We start from the raw sequence: 14,486 nt of genomic DNA on the forward strand, positions 1-14,486 counted from the left end.
GCTCCCCTCGGGGCTAAGGAACCGGTGGCCTGGGGAGCACAGCCCACGAGCCCCAGACTTTTCCTTTTTCTCTACTGAACCCTGTAAAACTTCTCCGACGACTCGTGTCCTTGGGCCTCAGGGAGACACCAATGTCATTTTATAAGTGAATCCATGCCACCATCAGCATGGATTCACATGGGCTAAGGTATTAGTTAGAGAGGTCAGGTGACATATGCACAGTTCCTTAGAGAACTTCTGCAGGGTTGGCTCAGAAGAGTGGCCACAGTGGCCGTAAGCTCAGCAAGCTTGTCAATGGTTCCAAGGAGAAGGGGGCAGCTCAGGCCACCTAAGATGGGGTCAAGTCACAGGCTGCCTGGCACAGGCAAAGTGCACAGGGCGCACATAAGTGGCACGGTGGGAGGACGGCTCCCAAAACAAAGCCAAGAGCCCCGGAGGGTGGGGAGGGGGATGGCAGTGAGGAGAAAGGGGGGCCGGGAAATGAGAGCATTTCCACGTGTTTCAGAACAAAGGAAGTACAGCCAGCCTCACGCCACTTCCCCAATTACCTGGCTCCTGGGATGACAGAAAATAGCCTCTTAAATAGCCATTTCCTAGCTTTGAAGTTAATGAAAAAAGCTTTGAGAGAGTGTTTTGGTTTTTTTTAGGCACATGGCATCTGGGAAGGTGGCAGTGTGAGGAGCCAGCCAGCAGGGGTGGCGGCATGGCAGAGGCGCCCGCTCCGGCCGTGACTGCCCGCTCCGGCCGTGACTGTGCCTGTCAGCCCTCAGTCTGCTTAAGGGGCCCACCAGGTCTCATCCCGGGCTGGGCCAGATCCCCACCCCCAGGCAGTGGTTAAAACTTGAGAAAAGGGTGATTGTGTGAGGACAGCTTTCCGTGGGGCAATGTGGCAGCATGGATCAAAAGCACTGAAACTGTTCATACACTTTGACCCAGTGATCACTTTTCTAGGAGTCTAATTATCAATATCCACTGCAGCTTTATGATGGAGATGAATATGAAAATCCCTAAATATCTACCATTAGGGAATTAATTAGGTTTTGCAAGTCATACCCACAGGATGGTATATTACGCAGCCATAATAAATCAAGTTTTCAGTCACAACTTAAAGATAAAAAATGGTCACAGTATAATGTTAAATACAATTCAGGACAAACACTATATAATGCGATCCACTTTGTGAGAAGGTAAAATTATGTACATACAGACACAGAGAAAAATAATAAAGGACCACAAGGAGACATCCTAAAGTGCTAGCAGCTGTTCACCCTGGAAGAGACACTGCAAGTGATAATTATGTTCTTCTTCGTACTTTTCTACATCATTCAAATTCTTTCACCACAAACATCATCAGAAAAAATAACATTTATTTTCATTTTTTATATTGTGGTAAAATATACATAAAATAAAATTGAATACTTTAAGCATTTTTAAAGTATACAGTTCATTAGCATTAAGTACATTTACGTTGTTGTGTCACCATCCCCGTCATAAAACACATTTAGAATGTGACTTGAAGCTTTCTGTATGGATTGGCACAGAGGGCTGGATGCTAGATCTTCAAATCACCACATGGACATCTCTCGATGATGTCCCAAAGTTTACTCGAAAAAGGACTAGGGTCTGGTCCACAGAAACATTGATGGTCCACAGTATCGGTCAGGACTGTTTTGGTTGTAAGTGACAGAAAACCCAGAGAGTGAATGAGTAGACGTATGTAACTGGCATGTGGACTGAGAGAGTGTGGTAAAAACAGGTCCTCAGAGGAAAACTTGGGGACGGTCACTAGAAGAAACAAATGCTATTTACCAAATCAACAGATGCCTGTCACATAGAGGTTAAGAAAGAATTCTCTTAAAATGCACCCTCCTGGCCCCCTGCCCAGGCTGGTATAAGGATGATGCTATTTTTATAATAAAGAAAAATAATTTTATTATAATGAAATTATGAATTCATAATTTAAAAGTAACCGTTTAAAAGTAAGCAACTCAGTGTCATCTAGCATATTCACAACGTTGTACAACCATCACCTCTACTTAGGTCTAAAACACCTTATCCCAAAAAGAAATATCAAGCTCATTCCCTCCTTCCCCAACCTCTGGCCACCGCCAATTTGCATCGTGTCCATGGAGTTAACTATTCTAGATATTTCATATAAATGGGATCATACAAATATAACCCTTTGTGTCCGGCTCCTTTCACTTAGCATACATTTTTGAGGTTCATCCACTTTGCAGTTTGCATTTGTACTTCATTGCTTTTCATGACCGAGTAATAGTCCGTTGAATATATATCACGGTTTGCTTATCCGTTCTTCTGCTGATGGGCTTGGAGATGTTCTACCTTTGGGCTACTGTGACTGGTGCTGCTGTGAACATCGATGTCCATGTGTTTGCTGGCACACCTGCGTTCAGTTCTATGGGGCATGTACCTAGCAGTGGAATTGCTAGATCACCTGCTTATTCTATGTTTAACTTTTAAAGGACACGTTACTTTCCCCAGCGGCGGCACCGTTTTACATTCCCACCAGCCATGTGTGAAGGCTCCAGTTGCTCCACATCCTTGCCAACATTTGGTTATTTTCATTTTTGGGTTACAGCCATCCTAGTGGGTGTGGAGTGTAGACACTGGTGTTTGGTACAAGGATTCTAAGGAGATGGTTAGTGATGGTGAGAATGGCGGTGGGGGATGGGCGGAGCTGGTCCCCCGCATCTGAGCAATGTGCCAGCTCTGACCGTCCTTTCAGAGATAGCAAAGGACTGCAGGATTCATTTCAGCTCGGTTCTCAGAAGCGGGGCTCCCTCTGGGCATGGCAAACAAGGCCTCTCGGAAAACAGGCCTGCCTCTGGTTATCTGGACGCCTCTTGATTCAGAATGACGAATCTCTCAGCCATCACTTGTAAGGACCATAGATTCCGGTCCGACATGGGGATAGAAAAGATCCCCATTTCCTCAACAACTGCCATCTACTGACAAATGCCTAAAATTGCCTGGCAGAGTTTCTGCCTTTCTGTAGGAGAGTTTAGCACAGGCTGCACTTCCAGCCCCCTTTCAAGACAATGATGACGGATGGCCCCAGGCAGAAGGACCGGCTGCTCGCAGCTGGGGATGACCCGCTCAGGAGCTCGGCCCGAGGAAGCGGCGTCCCTGCTCACCGGTAACTCATTTACAGCACAGCGACTAGGGAAACCTTACAGCTGATTAGGGACGTGCACTTTGGAAAAAAATGGGTCTGAGATGACATGCCATCTGTGTCTGCCACCAACTATCGAGTGACTTTGGTAAATTACTTGATCCCTCTGTTTTGGATTCATCATTTGAAAAATGGGCATAATGTTCCTAGTACCCACCTCAAGGGACTGTTGAGAGAATAAAGGAGACAATATATTCAAAGTGTGTAGCACAGGGCCTGGCAAAAAGCAGTAGATGATAACTTGTTCTGTATGTTTTAATGCATGTGGAATTATAGATCCCTTCGGGGAGGCGCTGTGTTTCCAGTTCGTTCCCTGTATCTGCTGAAGTACCCAGCACTTTGCTGAGAGCAGGTGTTGGCAGCACGAGAGCACGGCACAGGCAGAGGGGGAACAAAAGAGGGAAGATGTTTTCTGGGCGCCGCTGGTGTACCTGGCACTGGGCAACCTGGATGTGCCGGGACCTCTGCTTGGCCCACCTGGAGTGCGGTGGTGGGCAGGTGGGGGCTATCCTCCCGGGGCAGGGGGTTGGGGAGCTAGCTTATGTCTCTGCTGGTCGGGGTGTCTGCTGTGACTCTGCAGGCATTGCCCTGTCCCATCCACCTGTGGCTGTGGTCAGAAAGGTCCTGGCTCAGGGCAGGACCGCTCAGCGTCTTCTCTAAACTGCGTAAGCGCTGACTCTGGAGAGGGCTTAGGAGTCCTTCTGCTGCTAGAGGAGGAGCGGGAGATTCCACCTCTAACTCATTCCTTTATTCTCACGGCTTGGAGGAAGGGCAGAGACCTCCAGCCTTCCCCGTGGGAAGGAAGCAGCAGCCCCACGTTCCCTGGAGTGTAGGCCAAACCCCAGCGCCTCGGTCTTCCTGGCGCTTCTCGGCCTCAGAACTATGAACGTTTTGCTGAGAGGTGGGCGCTGCCCTGTGCACTGTGCGATGTTTAGCAGCATCTCTGGCCTCTACCCCACCAGATGCCAGTGGCCGCCCCTCCCCAACTGTGACAAGGAAAAATAGCTCCAGACATCGCCAAATGTCCCCGGGGGCCAGAATCACCCCTGGTGGAAAACTGCTAGGCTCGACGCTAACTGAGACTTTTTTCTGCCTGGACTTGTGCTGGCTTCAAAGCAGAGAAGGGGGTGAACTGTGGCCCTATCAGGGTGGGCGAGGCTACCCTGGCTCTGAATTCTGATGAATTTCTCCACCAGTGAAAGAAACAGACACCCCTAGCACCACTTGTTTTTGGTTCGCTAAGAGCAAAACATCTCACCACAGCAAGTCTCAGTCTTCTTGCAGAAACAATGTGGCCTGGTGTCACCCAAGGACAGAGACACGGGATGGGGTGACCCAGTGCAATGCTCCCCCTGCAGGGGCAGCACGCTTCTAGCCAGTGGACTGTACTCCGGATTGGCTCGCCAGAGGCACAGAGGCTGTGTAGGTTGGGAGAACTGGATGTTTTTCCACCCGTGCATCAGCTCCTGCGTGTCGTGGCAGCGATGCGTGAAGAACATCGGAAAGGAAGAAACATCACTCCCTCCCCTCGGAGGTGTCCTGCCCGCGCCCCACTTGGCCCATCCCCGTTAGTGGCTCCCTGCCCTGTCCTGTGACTCACTCTCTGTAGGCCCTGAGATTAGAAAACCTGTTAACTGTCCAGGTAAGCTTTAACCCACAGGCACACCCTGGGCCTGAAGTCCTTCCTGCCAACAGTGAGGGGCTGTGACCGGATCAGCGGTTCTCGGCTGGGGTGGTTGTGCTGCCCGGGGCACATTTGGCAATGTCTGGAGATATTTGGGGGGAATCATTACTGGTATCTAGTGGGCAGAGGCCAGGGATGCTGTTAAACATTCTCCCATGGGCCGGCCCCGTGGCTCACTCGGGAGAGTGCGGCACTGGTGGCGCCGAGGCCGCGGGTTCGGATCCTATATAGGGGTGGCCGGTGCGCTCACTGGCTGAGCGTGGTGCGGACAACACCCTGCCAAGGGTTGCGATCCCCTTACCGGTCAAAACAAAAACAAAAACAAAAAACATTCTACCATGCACAGGACCGTCCCCCACAACAAAGAATAACGCAGCCCCAAATGTCCATAGTGCCAAGGTTGAGAAGCACTGAGGTAAATACCAGATCCCCGTGCTTAGCGTGGGGGAGGGGCAACTCCCGAAAGGTGAGGTGGGGAGGGGGCAGGTGGCGGGGCTGTCAGCAGGGGGAGGGAGGCAGATTGCTGGGGCTGTGCAGCTGCTTTGCATGGTCGTGGTTTATGTCCATGGCCCCAGCAGAATCAACAGCTCTTTCTCTTTCCTACTGTCCTGGTTTGGACAATTAGTTATATAGTCACCCTATCACCAGGTGGCACAGCAGCCACTCCCTATGGGGACAAAAGCTCCTGGACAAGGGGACAGTTTCTGCTCCCTTCAAATTACAGCCAAACCTGGAGACTGGTGAGTGTCAGGTGCCTGGGAAGGGGACAGGAACCTTCATAGACACAGAAATCCCAGAGGCCTTTGGAACCAAATGATCCAGTCAACTCACAAAATGATTACTCTGCATTTTTCCAGTCTAACAGAATTTCCCAGTGTCTCCTCTCTGGCCTTTTATCTTTTCTCCATATGTAGATGAATGCTTTGTTCTGTTTGGTTTTGCCATATATTGCTCTTGCTGCGGCAGTGTATTTCCAGCCAATGATCCCTGGGTAAGGAGGTCCTCTGGAGAAACCACACAGAATGATGCTCTCTCCTACTTGAGAAATCCTCAGCAGCTCTTTGGTGTTGAGCTGTTCTCCCTGCACCTTCCCCCAGCCCAGTTAATGCCCACAGGCCTTTTGGAGGCCAAGAACGGGCCATAGGAGTCCTTGCTTAGGTCTCATGTGTCACCTGCTTTTGCCTAAACCACCGTTGACGAGGAGAATGGAATTCCCATGACTGGCTTGCAGCAATGAACGTCTATGCCCTTGGGGCCCTGGAGGTTACCCTGGAGAGCAAGGTTACCCAAAATCAGCTCTGAGTTATGCTTCTTTTAGCAAAGAAGGACAGAGGAATGGCTATCAGGTAGGCTGTGGCTATTTAGGTGTTTGCAGTGAACTGCACAGCAGGCAGACCGGTTGGAGCATCTGCCCACCCCAGCGCCTTCTCAGAGGGGCCCTCTCTTTGCCCATCTCTTTGATGATGGGTAGGCTGAGGTGCCCATGTTTTGTGTCGCACAGATCATACCCTTCTGCCACAGATGAATGGACCAAAAGTGGGAGTTGGATCCCCAGACAGCCAATCTATGGGCTTGCCAGTGACCAATGACATGGCCAGACTCCAAAGTATACCAGGCCATCAGACTCCCTCTTGGGGAAAAGTACCAAGAGAGACCCACTAACCAATGGCCGCTGAGGCTAGCAGGACCACCTGAGGCTGAGGAGGGGCCAGAAGAAGTTACAGTTGGTTGAAGTTTTGAGAAAACAGGTAAGCTGGGGAAAAAGACACACACTCAGAGGGTTGTATCCTGTGTGCTTCCATTTCTGTAACACCCTTGAAAGGATGAAATGATTCTGGTGGAGAACAGATTAGTGGTCGCCAGGGGTTACGGTGGGGGGTAGAATGAAACTAGGAAGGGGTGGCACAAGTGAGCTTCTGTCTAGACGGCAGAGTTCTGTACCCTGATGGTGGTGACCACACGAATCTAGGCATCTAATAGAATTTCATAGGAACACACCCACACCCACAATGAGTGTGTGTAAAATCTGGTGAAATCCAGATAAGGTCTGTAGCTTAGTTAGTAGCACTGTACTATGTCAATGTCCTGGTTTTGATAAGGCACCATGGTTACATAAGATGTTATCACTGGGGACGCTGGGTGATGGGTACATGGAATTATTGTTTTTGCAAATCTTCTGAGTCTTAAATTACTTCAAAATAAAAAGTTTTAAAAAGAGAGAGAGAGAAGCTGAGACGTTTACACGAGTGACAGAAAAAAATCCGGCTCCCAGAGCTGCTTCGGTTGCACAGAGCTCCAGTGCCAGCCCCTGGCTGGGTCCATCTGTGTTTTTTGCAACCCAAAGAGCCTGAGCAGAACGAACTCCTAGTCCTTAAGTCTTTATGTGCATTTTTGGTTATTTCCTTAGAAAAAAATCCCTCAAAGCAGAATTGCTGTGGGTGAGCACATTTGTAAGACTCTTGTTACTTCATGCCAAATTGCCCTCCAAAAAGACTGTACCAATTTATATCCCCACCAGCAGGGTATGAGACGGCCGGCTTCCCCAACTCTTGCCAAAATCGGGTTTTAATCTTTAAAGAAGGCTTACTGTTTGCCAAGTTGACAGGTAAAACATGGTATCTTGTTCTTTTTCTTTCAGGAATTCTAAATTCCTTTTTGGACCAAGTTGAACCACATAATTGGCTGTAGCCTTGGGTCGAGCTTCTCCATCAGTCACCTTCACGAAGGTGCACTTTAACGTTATGCTCCTAACATGACGAAGCTCACTATCGAAAGGACAGGTAACATTTGCCACTGCATCTGTTTTTTAAAAAAACCCCAAATGTTGCTGAGGACGTTATTTCTTATATTGCTTGCTGTCTCTTGTATGTAATAAAATCACACCTGGGTCATGACTTTTGCAATTCCGTGCTAGGAAAGTCTGTCTTTCCTGGAGGGACGCATATGGTTCCTCTTTTCCAGTAATGAGAACCACATAACTGATCACGGTTTCTACCTTTTATTCGACTGCTAAGAAATGCAAAGCCAAGTTTGAGGATCAATGATAGCAATTTTGTTGACTCTTGTCGAAAATAGATGTCTTTATTGCCCTCGATCCCAACCTTCCGTTTCTATTCTATTATGCATTTGCAGTGTTTTACTTGCAAGGCACTTCAAATCTTGTAGAAAGAGGCAAAAGCCAAAAATGTGCTTGGCTATGAGCTCTGGTAATCACTGCATCCCTAATAGGTCGATCAGTCCTGGAACCTTTATGATGGTCACACAAGTGTTTGTTGAATGAATGAATGAAGGCACTTGACAACAAACCAACTAAGACATTGAAAAGAAACACTAGTTACTAGTTGACCTGAGAGCAAGAAAATATCACCATGGAAAACAGAGTTTCAAGAAGCAAAACAGGAAATAAGTGCCAAGAATCCCAAAATGTTGAGTCATTGTATCCCTGGAAATTCACCTGAGGAAATAATTCAAAATGCATTTAGAATTTTAGGAACAAAGGTGTTTACCACTGAGTTGTTCAAAATTAATTTAAAAGCTGAAAAAGAAAAGTTCTAAGAATAGAAGAATTAGTAAGAAAATGTTGGTGATTTGTATAATGGAAAGGAGTAGCCATTTAAAATATTCAGAACAAAGATTTTTTAATGACTAGAAGAAAAATGTATGAAATAATACATGAAAAATCAGGACACAGAATTGTATACTCATCAGATTCCCCACAATGTAAGATAATGTGCATAGGAGGAAGGAAATAAACTAAAATGCTGACAATGAATATTTGTTGTTTTAAGTTGCTAAGTTTTGGAATAATTTGTTATGCAGCAGTAGATGCCTAATACACATGGCAACTATTGACTCTGTGTACAAGTATGTATGGTGTGTGTGTGTGTGTGTGTGTGTGTGTGTGTGTGTGTGTGTGTGTGTTTAACTTTGAAATGACTCATTGGTTAAAAATTAGAAGTCACTGTTTCCTTTGTTTCTGAGTGCATTTTGACAATATGTATCAAAAGCCCTAAAAAGGTTCCTAGTCATTGAGGAAGAATCCAACTTTCTATCCTAAGGAAATGGAAACTTCCCACCAGGAAGCAATCCACAAGAGCAGAGATTTTTGTTGGTTTGGTTTATTGCTGTATCTTCATCACTTAGAACAGTAGTACACAGTATCTAGTAGGGACTCAATATTTCTTGAATGAATAAATTAAATATTTGGTCAAGTGTATGAAGATATAAAGGTAAGGATATTCATCACAATGTTGCTTATGATAGTTAAAAAAAATTGAGCACCCCCTAGATGTTAGGACATGTAGATGAAAAGCAGATGATGGGTTAGGATAAATTATTATGCATATGTACAAAATGGAATACTTTGCAGCCCTTAAACACAATTATGTGGGATGATCTATAATCTGCAGTGAAATCTTTCTTACTTGATGTCCACTGAATGAGCTCATGGATTAATGAACATTTTTTTTCTTTTCTCCACTAAACACTAAATAATTCCCATGACATGATGAACATCTTATTTTCCTCAAATTCCTATTTTCTCATATGTCCATGCAATTTTGCTCCCACTGAGACCAGGAGTTAATCACTCCCCAAACTTCTGATGGCTACTATCCTTGCTTTGTAGTAATTTAAGCAAATGCCACATAAACTGATCAAGTTCAAGAGACAATAGAGTTGTTTCGGTGAACACAGAATGCAACGTTGAAGAAAGAGAATAAAGATGAGTTTTTAAAATGCCTATAGAGCCAGTTGTGGGCAAGGCACTATAAAAGATTGCAAAATATTGCAACAATCTGATACAGGAGGTGCTCAGTTTCCCTGGGCTGGGGTTTCAGGACATGCCTCTGGGTTTCCAGCCACTTCCTGAGGTCTCAGGCCTCTCCTCTGGTCTCTCCCCTGGAGGAAACTTACTGTTGCCAGTTAGACCTATTTTCAGCATCAACAGGGGAAAATGAGACCACAAGGGGACTGGATTATGCAAATCTAGTGACTGAGCATGCTCTATAGAGAGCACAGAACATTCTTGAATACACCTGGTGCATGTGATAGGGCCTGACCAATGAACACTCTCCAGGAAGAGACTGAGCATGTGCAAGACTAAATGGTGCATAACTGGAAGCCATCCCCTTAGCTGAATATTCATTACATAGAGAAACTATAAAAGCCAAATCCCAGGTTAAGATGGGGTTGTTGTTCACTTCCCTGGAGCTACCCTGCGCTTCCTGGGGTGAGGTGTGTGTGCTTTACTTTGTATCAGACTTTCTCTCCAAGCGGCTGCTCATCCTCTGGAGCCAGCCTGCACTTCGTACTGGACTTTAAGTCTGTTTTTCTTGCTTTTGTGTTAGACTTGACGTCTGTACTGAACTTACTTTTGTGTTAAACTTGGTGTGGGCCCTGCTCAGTCTCTGGGCTGTGCCACAGTCTCTCTGTGGAACCTGTGTTTCTTAATTGTTATATTAAACTTGTTCTCCCTGTGTACTGTGATTCTGACCTTGAATTCTTTCCTGTGGTGCAGTCAAGAACGCAGTTAAGAGGACTGGGTGAGTTGAGACTGACTACCGGGCCCCCCAGACCCTACCTCCAACATCAAGTCTATACATCTAGATATATATAGATGTAATATATAGGTATAGTTTATGCAAGAAAGATACCCCATTCAGAAGCCCTCATCCTTTCTGAATGGTCGTGCATTTGTAAGTGTTTAAATTACAATAAAATGTCTAAAGTACGTGTGTAGCAGTATCTGTGAGCCCGGCTTTAGAGGACCAGCTTTGATTCCCAGTGGAGTCTGAAGAGGGCTTTGCTGTACAGTCACGAAAAGATAACAAGATAATTCATAACGATTAAATGAAGTGAGCAAATTAACAAGCAATTTTAGCACGACAGTAGCTGTCTTGGGTAGTGGGATTTTCTTTTCCTTGTCTGTATTAGCTACAATAATCAGGTGTTATTTTTATAAATTTTCTTATGAAGTAAAGCATTCCTATAGTATTTTGACCCAACCATGCCCAACCTTTCCTCCCTGAGCTGCCCATTGCTAAATAATTGAGTTATTTCATTTTGACAAGTCCCCTATCCACTAGGTGATGCTTGCTTCGGATTGTTTCGGCCTCCTGGGTAGCAGCGGGGAGGTCTCAACACCAAGGCTGTCCCACGGTGGGAGAGTGGGCCCCGGGGCCAGCCAGCTAGTCTAGCCAGCTGTTCCTTCCTCCTGCGCCAGCCAGGTGGGGGCGGCTGCAAAGGTACCTGCTGGGTTCTGAAAACTGTGGTGCTATTTTTCTCTCTCCTCCCACGCCCAGACAGCTTTTTTAAAAGTCAGGAGAAGGAGCCTGAAGGTGGGAGAGATGCTTCTGGAAATAGTTACAGAAGGGCATCCAGTCTCATAGGCATCAGTCAGCCAAGAGAAGGAAACTTGCCCCTTGGTAATGCGATGGGCTTTGAAGGAAGCCATAAAGGGGGAGAAGACCCTCAGGGGGCTCTGGTCCTGCATCCTCCCGCCCATTGCTGCATCTTCGATCCCCCCTAGCAGGCAAGGTCAGGAAGATCAGAGACCAGATTTCCAGCCCCGCTGTGCTGCTTAGGAGCTATGTAACTGGAAGCTGGTTGGTTACCCTTGGCCCTGGTTTCCCCATCTTCAAGAAGTGAACAATGACCACTATCCAATGGAGGTGCCACGAAGATTAAATGACAGGATTATGTTCAGATTACACTTTAAGCGCTGGATACGTTAGCCCCTCCCGCCTGCTCGCTGGTTTCTGCTCGTTAGTGAGCTCCGCTTTCCAGCCTCTCCATCCCACCGCAGCCTCCCTGCCTACCCCCACAGGAAGGGGTGGGGCATGCTCACATCTCTGCTCCTCCAGTTGGCTCGGTTTGTCTGGTGTTGCTCACCTGGGTATTGTTACCTAACCTCCCTGGACCTCCCTTTCCTCTTCTGTAAAATGAGCATGGCAAATAGGACCTACCTGGGGTGGGTGGCTTTAAATAAATGCAGTAAAGTAACTAGAAGAGCGCCTGGCACTCTTCTGGTGCTTGCTCAGCATGCCCACGTGCACGGCTGGGTTCTCGTGTTTGTAATCTGCTTTATACTTTGTTGCCAGTTTTACCTGTGTCTGATGCATCCTTGAGCCCACCGTGAACTCTTTCATTCTCCAAAAACGGTATTCTACTTTCCTCTCTCATGCCTAGAATAGGCCTTTTTATTGAATTAGCTTTCTTAAAAAAAGAATCTCGGGAGACATCCAGTTCTGCTTTCTGAGAGCCAAAAGCACTTCTCGCCCACTCCCTGCAGGCAATGCCCGCTGCCTGTGATGTGCACTCTCAGGGTGGGTACAGCCAGTGAAAATAGATGGCCTTTGCCCACATGCATTAGCATTTTAGCTGAGCCATAATTTCTCTGCCAGAGCACACAATAGGCCCAAGAAAAAGCTCGGGGCATTAAATGATTGCTCAAGTGTAACCACAGGCAGCCATTGCCTCTCGATTCTGGGCTGAAGGACAGAGACTGAGATCTTGTGTTTCTGAGGCATAAGCTCATGATAAGTTTTTAAGGAATAATCTTTAATTAGTTCTTGTGTGTACATCCTGTCTCCTTAATTAGTTTGTGAATGCCTTGAGGGCAGAGACCATGGCCTAGTAATGGTTTCTGTAACACCTTGCTAGACTCTAAGCAGTCTTGGGATTCATTCATTCACTCACTGATTCAACAAACATTCTGAGCCCCTCCCATGTCCCAGGCATTGCTCTAGGTGCTGGGATCTAGCAGTGAACAGGATGGGTATGTTGGCTCCTCTGTAGAGCTTGTATTCTGATGGGAAAAGACACACAGACACAAACAAGTCAGCATTTCTCTGAGCTCCCCCTCCTAACCATTGACCCTGTATGCCAAGAACCTGGTAGGCTATAGGAAGGTTTGGGTGATGGGAAGCCATTGGAGGGCTTTAAATAGGAAAGGACTTGCTCAGACAAGGGCCTGTGGCTGCTGTGCAGAGAGGGCCACGAGGGATCAGGGGAGATGGAGCCCGGTGGAAGGACCTGGAATACGTTTCAGAACAGGGTTTTCAACAGCAGCACCACTGACATTTTGGCGGGGATAATGCTTTGTTGGCAGGGGGTGGGGTTGGGGGGTTGCCCTGTGCACTGTAGGATGTTTAGCAGCACCCCTGGTCTCTACCAACTAGATGCCAGTAGCACATCCCCTGACTCATGAGAAACTAAATGTCTTTAGACATTGCCAAATGCCTCTGGGGGGAAAATGACTTCCAGTTGAGAACCCCGACATGGAGTAAACCCAATAATCCCTGCTGATGAACATGGTGTTAATGGGCAGCGGTGGGCTTGGGAGGGTGAGCTCCATGTGGTACAGCAGGACTAGTGTCTGAGCTTCCACTCTGGGTGGCACACGGTACCCCTGTAAAGATAACTGTCCACCGCTTGGTGCCAGCCATATGGATCCAGCTGTGCCTGAGGCTGCCCTGCATGGGTAAGTTTTGGTGGACAGACTCAGGCCCTCCCGGCCACGGCTGCTTCTGAGAATGCTGCTCTGTGCAAGATGGCCCACTACACTCACTCTTCATGGCAGGAAAAAAATGAAGTAAAACACACACTGGTGGAAGCTCAGGGCATGCTAAAAAGACACTAAGCTGCTCTTCCCACTGCCACCATGCTAGGCAATGTGAGGACAGCCGCAAGCCACATTCGTATGTAACATCAGCCAGCCCAGACTGAAGTTCAGGGCCATCCCTCGAGCCAGGCAACACACTGCTCTGAGGGCTCTAGAAGTGCCCTTTGCTTTTCCTCAAAATACTTCTCCCCTGGCCCTTGCATCAGCAGCTGAAAGACCCTTAATGTCCAGGTTAAGCACAACAGCAGCCTCTTGGGGATGGAACATTAACCTTGTGGACACTAACGCTTGGGTAACCTTCTTAGTCAGGGGGTGCTGGGACAGCAGGGCCTTGAGGGAAGGGACGGTGGGACAGGCAGGTCTGGATGCAAGTGGGTTAGAGCGGGTGGGGTATGTGGGCAGTTGTAGGATGGTGGGCTATGGGGCAGGGGGCAGCCATGAGGTAAGGCCGTGAGCAGAGGGGAGAGCATCGTCCCAAAAGAGGCGAGGAAGTGGGCAAAGACAAATTTTGCCAAGGCCCATCCTCAGCTTTTAGACATCGTCGTTTGTTGTTTTCATTCTTTTTGAGGTGTATTGCCTCGATGGCATTGAGTTTTAGAACACTGGGGGTTTTTGGATGTTCCACATTTGAAAATTTCCCCCAATTTTTCACCCATGGATAAATATATGATGAGGGCTGCTGATACTAAAAGTGGGGACGGTCCTGAAGCCGAATCCAAAATGTGGCCAACAGGATGTGTGAAAAATATCTATTTCCGGAGAAAAATTCTCAAGATGTGGGCTGAATTCCTTCTGGAATCTTTCTTTCCAGGGGAAGGGGATTCTCCATCCTCGGATGCTGTGCTCATCAGCTGCTGTGTGCCCTGCAGTCTGGGTTGCAGGACTGTCAGATCCATGCAGGCAGGGGCCACCCCAGTGCTGGAACAACTCCTGGCTCTGAACAGGTGCTCCATGAATGGTGGGCAAATGAATGAGCGACTGACCTG

Source organism: Cynocephalus volans, chromosome 16 (genome assembly GCF_027409185.1).
Source record: "Cynocephalus volans isolate mCynVol1 chromosome 16, mCynVol1.pri, whole genome shotgun sequence".
Taxonomy (NCBI): domain Eukaryota; kingdom Metazoa; phylum Chordata; class Mammalia; order Dermoptera; family Cynocephalidae; genus Cynocephalus; species Cynocephalus volans.